Source organism: Triplophysa rosa, linkage group LG4 (assembly GCF_024868665.1).
Source record: "Triplophysa rosa linkage group LG4, Trosa_1v2, whole genome shotgun sequence".
NCBI lineage: Eukaryota > Metazoa > Chordata > Actinopteri > Cypriniformes > Nemacheilidae > Triplophysa > Triplophysa rosa.
Window position 1 is genome coordinate 27,564,182 of NC_079893.1, and position 11,985 is coordinate 27,576,166.

Consider the following 11,985-nt stretch of genomic DNA (forward strand, 5'->3'; position numbering starts at 1 on the left):
CTATGCCATTTTGTAGTATAAATAGTGTGAGTAGTGCGTTCACATTGAAAATCCTCAAAAAAGAAGTGCACTTTTAGTACCTGGATGATGCACTTTTTCAACCGAAAATATGGAGTGTGGTACTGTGGACACTTCACGCACTCAACGGTCGCAGTTTCGCTTATGTAGCGGAAGGGAGGCGGGGCTATCAGACGCTGCTCGAGCAAAACTCTCCTGCAGAGTGATAACGCTTCAATCTGATTACGACTAAGGTAATGCTGGGCAAAACAGATGAAAACTACATTAATTGTACAATGTACAAGTTGATTTTTATTCACATGCATTGTGCCATGCGATTGACGTCATTTGCGCTTGTCTGGGAATCCGATATACTTCTGGTTACTATAAAACCGTATTCCATTTGGGACAATACTACCCTTCTAAAATTCATACACTACATGGTTGAGTGCATAGTGCATATGTCATTTGGGACACAGTTCTGTTTTTCCCAATGCGATTCACTCATGTGACCTTTCTAATGACCAGAATTCATATTTACATTTACATTTATGCATTTGGCAGACGCTTTTATCCAAAGTGGCTTACATTGCATTGTATTATACATTTGTTTCTGACTATGTGCAATCCCCTGGGATCGAACCCATGACCTTGGCAATGCTAGTGCCATGTTCTAACCACTGAGCCTCAGGAATATGAATGTACTGTAGTCAAGATAGCCAAAAGTAAAATATATAATGGAGTCTGAAAGCGGAATGCGTGAAAGAGGATGCGTCCAGTTGTTGGAGGTCTGCATTTTACACGTGGCAGAAAATAGAATTGCGTGTAATCGGACGGATTTTGATGCGGTGGGAGCAGTTATGGATTGGCTTAATTAAAATGTTAATTTTATGGTAATGGTCTCTCTACATTTTGGGTCTTGACATTTTCCTGCGGCGACGAATCCATCTCGCAAAAACAAAGTTTTGGCTCGCAAAAATAAATTCACCCCGTGTCACGGACAAAAAAGGATCACCTGCGATTCGCTCTCTAAAAGGTTCAGCAGATATTGAACCGAGTCGGACAGATAGTGTTCTGCACTGAATACATATTAATGGATGGACGGATATTAAAGAGTTATTGTGTGGTGGACGGAGAGCAGATTTGAAGTACCTGATGCAATCATTTTCTGGTAGACGTACAGGCAATGCTTTTAGATTTTCATTTTAGTAAAGATACAGTATTACTGTATATCTTTTGAGTGTACTTAAGGGGATAGTTCACCCCAAAAAATCATTTACTCACTCTCATGTCATTTTAAACCTATAGGACTTTTTGTCTCAAAACTCAAAAGAGGGTATTCTGAAGAATATTTGAAAACCGAACACAACCGTACCCATAGACGTGCATTGGTTTTGTGCTTATACAATAGAAGTGAATGGGTACCGCCATTGTTCCGTTACCAACATTCTTCAAAATATCTTGAAATTAAAAGTTATACAGGTTTACAATGACAAGAAGGTGAGAAGAATTTGACAGAATTTTCATTTTTGGGTGATCGCTTTAAGAATCAAATTTGGATTGTAGAATGTTAAAAAGGAACCAGCCCAATCAAACAATTTGTTCACAAATCTATTTATTCACTTTGAAATTATGAGAAACAATTTTAAAAGTCAAATAAAATTATTAGTAAATTAAAAGTAACCTATGTAGTACTAGTATGCATAGCAAAACTCCACCATTTTGCATACTGTATACTTGTATTTCATTTGTCATGTATACGCCCTTTTCACATGACGTCACGCATCTTCCGTTCTGCCGCGAAGCAGTGTATCGTTACTTCCGCTAGCACTCCAGTTCATAAGGTGGCGGTAATGCACCTATAAGCTGGTTTGCCAACCGCCAGTAAAACTCAAGAAGAAGAAGTTACTTCCTCAGAATGGAGTTTACCAAGTGGCTTGCACATCTGCCACAAATACGTCTAGATGATGTACGACGTCTTGCAGACAAATTTTCGCTAACGACAAGATCAAAGCTAGAGAAAGGATACAAATTCTTCTTTGAACAGTACCTGTTTGATTATGAAGGTAAGTGTTTTGATTTCTTTTTGTGTTAGCGAAGGTGCTAGGATAAGTACTTGAATACGTGTTCTGTCATTTTTTTTTCTCACTGTTGTTAAATTCCAGCCCGACGGCAAAACGGAAGTTCTTCTTCTTGTTGTTTGTTGCAAGACGGATGTTATGATACACCGCTTTGCAAAAAGGCGGAAGTTAAGTGACGTCATTGTGAAAAGGGCGTATTGCAGAGGGCAGCTGCAAGCCTTTAACTCATTTCCATAAATAAACACAAACTCTGGTCTAAATTAGCCTGTTTATTACAAAATCTCACATATGACTCTTCCACAGGTTTTAGCACATAACTTTATGCTGCAATCTTTAAAGAAACGACTATAATCAAACGTTAAATATGATCCCGCGACAGTTTTATCCATCGGACTGCTAATGTCGCAAGCTATATCATTACAATCCTCACGAGTTTTCGTTTTTATCACGTGTGTAACTTACGCGCCGAATGTGACACCCACGTACGCTCGCGGCCTGTTTCAGCCACGCCGTTTTGTAAGATCCACTTGGCCATTTACATTTATGAATCCCAGCTTTTTATGATCGTTTTATGCTGAAATATTACAAAAGACACCTTCATCTAAAACAATGACTTGGGCTGATGCGCGCTTGATTCCTGCGCTCCTATAAAGCCAGACAATATATGTGAGTCGGAGGCATGTGATATGAATTTCCATCTCATTCCACTTCCTAAAAGCCTCATTTTGCAGACGCAGACTCTAAACACATTTTAATGCCAGCGAGGATGAATACCGGGAATAAATTGGGCGTAATTGCTAATATTTCATAATGGCACGCCAGAAACTCGCATAACACTACAAAGGAGTTGCCAAATGGCTTGTGTCAACTGCAAAGAAAGAAAGGAAAAAGAACCTGAGCGCGAGGGAGAGGGAGCGAGGAAATAAAGATTTAACTCATGGAAAGCTACTTTGCATTATTTCCCTGTGAGGTCTTGACGCAGTTGATTTGGTTTTCTCTAGGTTTTGGGCAATATTGAATGATTGTTGGATGTCACTCTTTCATTCCAGCTCGCCCTTTAGATGCAGGCTACGTCAAATCCATCAGACTGAAAAGTCAAAGCAGGACACCGTTTACTGAATGCGAAATGATCACAGGCCTGCAAGCATGATTAGTTTTTTTTGTCTGGCCGTCCGGCTCGTTCTTTAGCAATTAGACGTTTTAAACGTTGATTGAATACGCTGCTTGCAGTTTTGTTTCTCAAGCGCCGTGCAAAACGCTCTCATTAACCCCGTTTAAATAGCAACCGGCGTGCTTTGTTCTATTTTTGAACCAATCGACTTAAGTGGAGACTTTGATGAACTGATTCGCGTGCTCGAATTTCATCCCTTCGACAAAGAACATCTTGAATGCGGTGCTCTTAGGACGCTCGTTGTAACAGTCGCCGCTCCATCCGCTTTGACAGATCAAGTCGAGGGAACAAAGGAAAGCGTCAGTGATGTGAAGATCTTTTTTCACATTTGAAGGTCAGCTTGAAAATATCCAGCACATATACCAGGGAATATCAAGTATATATGTTCAGTGAATATCAATCATCGTATTTCACCAAAATTCCGTGTTTTGCTGTCGATTTCTTCATGTCAGTGTTAGCACCAGCTTCAGGTTTTATGAGCTAAAATATAGTGGAAAGTGTCTTCTACATCTTATGGACTATTTCTGTGGTGTAAAAAAAGTTTTTATGAAGAGTGAACCGCGGCTGCAAAATATATTGTACGTTTCACATAATGTGCATATTGCAATATGCAATTGAAATGGTTTGGAATAACAGAATCTTTTGAATACTTCAAAAATAAGGTTTTAGGTTGGTTCAGATAAAGTAGAGAGTCATGCGAATGCAAAGAACGTGAATCCTTTATGTTAGTTACATGATTTTTGGATGTATTATAATATAGTTCCATTTTAAATATTTATTTATTATTTTTAAATATTTGTATTAATATTTAAATAGTTTTATTTTAATTGAAATGTATTAATTTTATTTTAAAATGTTATATATTATATTTATTATTATTAATTTATTTAATTTTTAAACTTAACGCATTGCACTGAAAAAAAAAAACAACTAGTGGGATTAGCTTTTTTATGTTAATTTGCACAAGTTTTCAAAAGTAAATTTTACTTAAAAAACAGTTTTTTAAGTAAAATTTAATAACGCAAAAATTAAGTAAATCCTACTGTACAATACTGTAGTTGTTTTTTTTCATTGTATTGTATTTCATTTTGCATATCACATTTTTTTATAGGTCAGTGCATATCGCATTTTTCGTCAATAAATCCATAATACATTTGCATACATGCAGCAGGATAAAGAATCAGATTGCCTTTACAGTCAGCTTTTCCAAAGGCGGAATGACTTTAATTATTTAAATTAGTTATAAATTATGTAACAGAGTTTATATTGAAATGCTAATGTGCAAAGCTACCTGTATCAAAGCCTTGCAAGCTGGGGTGGTTTAGGGTCTCTCAGACCCCATGACCCTTGATGTTTAAGGCCCCAAGAAACTACAACAGGAATGAATTAAGTTTTCACTACATGTTAAAATTCTGTGATTGATACACAGAGCATAGCACTGCATTCTTCTTAGTTCCTTGTTTTGGTTTGTTTTATTGTGTTGTCTTCGGTTTTGCCTGAGTCAATTTGTTACAGAATGAGACGGTAGTTTTAGTAACAAGGGAAAGATTAATGTTGCCATATTATAAACAGTCTCTGTTAACAGATGGAGGTAAAGCGCTAAAAACTGGCAAGACCTAATGATTATGCTGTGATTGGTTGATTGATTAATTGTTTCCTTAACTAAAGCATTTTTAGATTGCGAATCCACCGTTTCAGCCAAACCTTAAATCCAACACATATATCTCTGTCTGCTAAGTGACTTTTTGGCTATAAATATTACCCACTGATTAATTACTCAGCAAACCATAGATACTCTCACTCTCAGGCAGTGTGTCAGACAGAATTTATTTGGAAGCATCTGGGCTTGTTTTCAGACATTTAAAGCATTTCGCTACTCATTCACGAGACTTTGTCAGCAGGATGGTGGGGATTTCCAGCATTTAATCTCACGATGCTACTAGACAACATTGTGAATCACTGTTAAAGTTAAAAGATTTATTTAGCTGGATTTGAAGTGATGACAACAATGCAACAATGCTTTTTTTAGTCTTGTTGTTTATTTGGTTATATTGAATTCGGATAAATCATTTGAACATGACCTTGTGTATTGCTATTTACAAACTGTAAATTCACATTTGAGACATGACTGTGAATTTTATGTCATACAACCAAACCAATACATCTCCAAGTTATGTTTGCAGACCTTAAACATAAAAAAAATCTAAAAATAATTCCCAGAGGAAACCCATGGCTCGAAAATGTTAATATTCATATGGGTTTGTTGGACTGAGTAGCTCTATGCTGTCCTTGAATGAACGATCTTCGGACAGTTGATCTTTGTCCTTCAAATGCAAGTAAACGGTTGAGGTTTGCCTTGAGGGTTTTGCTCTTTTGCGCTGAGCTGTTGGCTTATAGAGGGCTTGTTCTGTTTCCTTAATGTCTGGCCATTCTTTATTGCACTGAATTGCATAAATTGTATCGCTTTGCTGGTGTCGGCATGTCTGAACCTTTGTGTGCCGTAGCGTCTGTCTATCTATTGATTGTTTTGACCCCAAAAGTTTGAGTGGGGTAAAAGCGCAAATGTCTAAAGAGGGCTGTGCTGTTTATCTGAAGAGCATGACGTTTATGACAAAATAACTACAATTTAAAGGTTTCAGTTTCCTTACTTAATTCGATTTAAGTGAATCAAATAGGAATTGTTGACCTGCTTTTTAGCAGTAAATTACTGTAGACAGATTTTAAAGGTGTCATGAACTTGTCTTTTTAATATTTTATACTGTTGTCTGAGGTCTACTTATGACGTTTGCGTGGTTTTTACATTCAAAAACATCAAAACGAAAAAGTAATAGGCTATTTTCTACCCTGGTTTTGAGGCCGGCTCAAGAAACGCTCTGTTTTTATGGGCGGGCTGCATTGAAGACCTGGAAGTAAACACCCACTGCTATGATTGGATAACAGTTCCAAAAGACATCAGTGCGCCCTGTGATGTACATTTCTGTGTGTCTTTTTGACAAGCTAAGTGCTTAGTTGGAGCCTTCTGTAAACTTTGTTAGACACGTAGGTTACACATAATCAGGACATATAAAGCGATCTCAAACAAAGCAATAGTGACGCATCGTACATATATTTTTAGTACATACATTGATAGGTGCATTCCAGAACCTGCCGTTCGCTGGGCCTGGTGTTAATAAAAGTTGTCATTTCAGCAACAAGGGCGTCTTCAGTTCTGACACTTACAGGATGTTCGTTTGAATACGATAAGCTTTTATATAACAAAAGCTCAGGTTAAAATTGATTTCTTAATTCATGACACCTTTAAAGGTCCTGTCAGTGAAATCTAGCAGCAACTAAGGTTGCGAATTGCAACCATCCGCTCACAATAGATTGTGATAAATTGCACAGCCCTATTATGACATTAATATATGCAGAAAAAAATTGTAAAATAAAAAGATATATATATGTGAAAATTGTATTTTGAAATATCACAAAAAAATGGTTACATGATAATTGCTAAACAATATACTGTACATAACAAATAAATACAATGTCTTACAATGGAGCGATGGTGTACACGTCTGTGGAATCTAACAGCCTGCAATAAATTGCCATTAGAACCTCCCAACATTATCGACTTCTCAAGTAAAATTAGACACAAACAAGGCCTTTGTATTCAACTCTTCATTTAGCGCTTGACAACACGTTACTCTAAAATGTAAATTGGTTAGAAGTGATTAACGCGCTGAACTAACAACAGAACTAAGTTATTGAATATAAAATCTGCCTCTTTGACTCCTAATAGCCATGTAATTGTAATGTTTCAAATTTCCTCATTTGCAAAATAAACCTCAGGTCACGGAGAAGAAACGGAGAGCGGGTGTGAAATTTTAAACTTTTACTATGGGTTTTCATCTTCTTTAATTATGCACCCAGTCTGGAGGTCCAAGTATAAGCATGGGTGATTTATTGATACAGTTTTTTCGTTTTTCGTCTTGGCTGCACAATTAATGGTATAAATTAATGATAGCAATAATGAATAAGAAATGGGTGATTACAATTACAGCGTCTAATTAACTAATAATGAAAAGTGTCGATTACGGCGTTGCTTTTGAATCTGCTTCTGTTGCGCCAAATGTTTCCAATTACGATGTATTATTGCAGCGCTTGGGCATTGTAACCAGACTACTCGATATCTATTGAGAGTATGAATGCGGTGGTGTTTAAATGAGTCTGTAAGATAATCAATAACAACAAAAGCCTTAAGCCACAGCATTTTATGTTTCACTTGAGTTTGCAATGACACATAAAAGTTTAAATAATTGGTATTACAAAAAATATGTTCTCCCCAACACCAACATTCACCAATCCACAAAGAAATAATTTAACACCAGTTAAATATAAATTATGGTTTTAAGATAAACTTTCTCATTCGTAATTTAAATGCGTTGCCTCACAGTGTTGCACAGCTGTATTCTGTAGGTTTTTTTTCTGCGCTTGCTTGATTTTTCATTTGTTCTATGAATTGAAAGAAAGAAATCCCTGCTCTCAAGACCAAAGACATCTGTCCATAAACCAGCACCGGAGGGACACCTTATGACATATTGTATCTATAATATGGATTATGTTTATTGTTATAGGTCTATAAGTTTTAGGCCTGAGTGCCTCTGACTATAAAAACTCATTACAGCTGCGCTGTTGCATACAGTTGCACAGTAATGATGTTCGGGAATAAAAGGACATCTTTCATAGAGGCAGATGACTCACATTCCGAATCCCCACAGAGGTCAGATCCTACAGAACAGTACTGTTCAATCCAAAGCTCATTCCCACCCCCGTGCTCAGGACTTAACGTACAAGCCGGACATACAGTAGGCCTATACTGTAGATCTGCAGAGGTCAGATGTTGTAGGTCACAGGTTCTTCGCTTTGGTTTGGCGCTACCGATGTGGTCAAACACCCTGAATTTTTACTATGCTAATGCAGTGGAGAATAATTTTAGTAAAAAAACTTTTTTGTTGAGTGGCGTGTTTTTCAAGACTATTACTTGTGCTTTTGAGTGCTTTTGAAAACACTAGATGGATGGAGACACACGTGATGCGTTTTTGTGTTCAGAAATTCAACTCGGGGGGGTCTTGAGACGCATCTTTGAACATCTTTTTGAACTTGACACACCATCTTAAAACACAATTCACACGGCTCAAGATGCTAAATACACGATGAACGTTGAAAGACGTTGAAAGACATCCAACTGATGCATGTGGACGAAGTAGCGTGAAAAACCATGCAGATGAAACCTACTTTCTACTTTTCTCTGCCAGCATATGACCTCAGTACTCGGACTGGGTTTATCTTTTACACGAGTCAAAATGCATTTTACCTCCTAAATCAAAGCACGCTGTATGGAATTAGATTGTAATCTTGAGTAATCTTGTAATTGTAATCATTATTTGTCCAGCCACGTGATTTAAACATAGTATTTCAGCAGGACTAAAAAAAAACCCCATGAATTATTGTGGTCATCTCACGCTGTACGCCCGGTAACCCAGGACTGCCGGTATGAATATTTTACTCCCCGTGGGAAAGCTTTTAAAGCGCTTTCTGAGCATTTACACTTAAATCGGGCAGGTCAAGTGTTCTGTATACCTGGTTTTCTAAATACAAGAAGCTACAGAGAGACTGTTGCCGAAAAGGGTCATTATGAAAATGCATTAGCACGCAATTGTAGGTGTCAGCAAACACATTTGCAAGTGAAATGCAGGCAGGTTTTTTTATGAAAATATAATTTAAATGATAGCTCTCACCCTTTTTGTTTCATGACATTACTGTGTAAGGAGAATTCTTACTCCTTTTTTTAACCCTGATGTCATTCCATACCTGTTTGTCTTTCTTCTTCTGCAGAACATTGCAGATATTTTGAAGAACGTTGATATCCAAACAACATTGACCCCCATTGACTTCCATTGTATGGACACGAAACAACTGAAACAACTCAAAATGTCTTCTTTTGTGTTCCATAATACGGGTTTAAACAACATGAGTGTGAATAAACGATGACAGAATTTCTATTTTTGGGTGTACTATCCCCTAACAGTACTTCCTCAAATAGAAACGGTCAAGAAAAGTACGGATTAGCTGCATAAATTGTGAATGCATATGGCTGTAACAGGACGGCATTAACTACCAATTGTATTGTGGGATATGTCCTCTGGGAAGTCGTATGAATGGGCGCTCTGTACAGTGCAAAGGTTCATGCAATATTCAGTAGGCAGCTCTGTCTGAAGATATATGTATTCAAAGACAATCAGACGTCTCATAAGTTTGCTGAGGAAAATAGCCCACTGAGACAATAGACCATCATTCATACTAACTGCTCGCACATATCAGTTATAAGTGATTATGGCTTTCTAAAGCAGATACATAGAAAATTATATATTGAATTAAACTGGCTGCCGGTGATAGTTGCACTTCATTTCCTGCGTAGAAGTTTGGTCGAAACTATGTTGTTATGAGACTCTCACTCAACTCAAAGTTTACCATCAAGAGAGTGTGCCTTCAAAGATTTCATTTTATTATAAAATGTCCAGTGTGTCATTTTTTGGAGGATCTATTGAGAGAAATACAATATAATATGCATAACTATGTCTTCAGAGGTGTATAAAGACCTTAAATAATGAAGTGTTATGTTTTTATTAGCTTAGAATGAGCTATTTCTATCTACATACACCGCGGGTCCCTTTACATGGAATTCACCATGTTGTTTCTACAGAAGCCCTAAACGGACAAACTGCTCTACAGGTCGCATTTCCTAAATACGTTATCTCCTGCAAAAAAGCGAAAACACACGGACATCTTAGTTTTGTGTCAGCCGCTGCAGTGCTTCGAAAGGAAGGGGTGGAGTGAGCCGTTAAGTTGCAATTTGCAACCTCACCACTAGATGCCGCTGAATATTCATACAAAGGACCTTTAATAAAAAAAGTATGTTTTTTAAGTCAGCTTGAATTTAAACGGTCAATTTTTTTTCTTTTTTTATTTATGTGTCTTCAGGTGTCTTTATTTCAAAACACGATGTCCAATGGCCAGGCTTCCAACTTCCACTGATCCAACAATAAACTCCATAAAAATCATGATTGTTTGAATGTGTTGACGTTTTGTGGCAGATTTCATTATATTATTAAGAAAAAAATAATGGTGTTTTTAAAGTCACCATGAAAATAAAACTGACAATTTTTACTTTTTTTTGTGAAATGCTGCAGTGTTTCTTATGAATGATGTATCCAGGTCATTCATTTTTTAAAAATCATGTTCCCTCATAATCTTAATTCAAAAACATGAACCTCAGGGGTCCTATATGGCAAGGAATTTACTGACTGTCCAATGGCCAGGCTTCCAACTTCCAGTGATCCAATCAATTCTCAAACGATCAAGTCCCACCCCATATTTTTAGTCATTCCAAAAGCCGTTCTACTCCGATATACATCAGAATATGAATAAACACCATGCCGACTTTAAGAAATATTGACATTCTTACTAAATTCGTATTATTTATCGTAAGAAACTTTTTGAACAGCATTGTCATTCTGTATGGTATCAGCCGGGTATCTTGTAAACATGTTTCCAGACGGAGCCCCTGATTTTTGGAAGCTCTTTCCTTTTCTGGAAGCAATATACATCAGACAGAAGTGAATGGACTGGGAGGGACCCATGGGCGTGTCCTATGAGGATGAGACTGGTGCACTTTTGATCGTTGTAGCTACTTTAATGTAGAATATTAATGCTAAGAGTAGAGGCCGGGTGTTACATCTCATATCAGTGGGATGGGTTTGGGGTGTTTCTAAAACCGGTGTCTGAATATAAGTCGTTTATTATTAATGCTGAAAGAAAGTTCTCCTAAAGGCAAGATAGGATGAGAGTGCTTGGTAAAGCTAAATAAATAATGCCAGTTTCGGGGCATCGAATGTACCGAGTGGTTTTATTGTGGTTGGTCTTGTTCGGTTTGAATGTAGCAATGTTTTAACCTGTAACCTGTTGGTACAGTATGTAGTCAGCATCTTAATGTTTTTCCAAGTTGGAGAAGTTAAAAATGTTCTGTTCCATTCTATTGCACTGCGCACTTGTTTTGAATGCAAGATCACATCCTGGAATATTTATGCAAACAGATTTTAAGTCACACAGATGTGGCCAAAACAGATTGGGAATAAAGGTACAGTAGAAGCATAAGGTACATACATAAAGAAAATATCACAATGAGCCTCTCTAGTACTTATTAAATACAAGCAGTCCAGTGGCACCCTATAGAAGGGGACTTCGCTGTTGGTACGGTAACGATCACCTTAACACAGCAGAAGACGGTAGAACACTCCTCATGAGAGTTGAGCTAGCAGTCATAAAAAACACAGCAAGCACCTCGACGGGGTCCCAACAGTGGGTAATGTAGTGGCTGTGATACGTGGGGGGTTCTCTGCGGGTACGGCTGCAGTCATCAATGCCGCAGGAGGAGAGTGGGTTTGAGTGACAGATTCTGCAGCAGGTGACTCTATAGGTGGAGCAGAGTTTTTGAGGAGGGCTTGTGAATAGGATGTTGTAGGATGCTGGTCTAGGAGGGGTTGTGGGTTCAGATTTTAAAGGAGAGGTTCACCCACAAAAAAGTAAAAAATGTATAATGTACTCACACTTATGCCATCTTAGATGTATATGACGTCCTTTCTTCATTCGATGTAACCTTATTATATTTATATACAACTGAGGAAAAATTTAAGA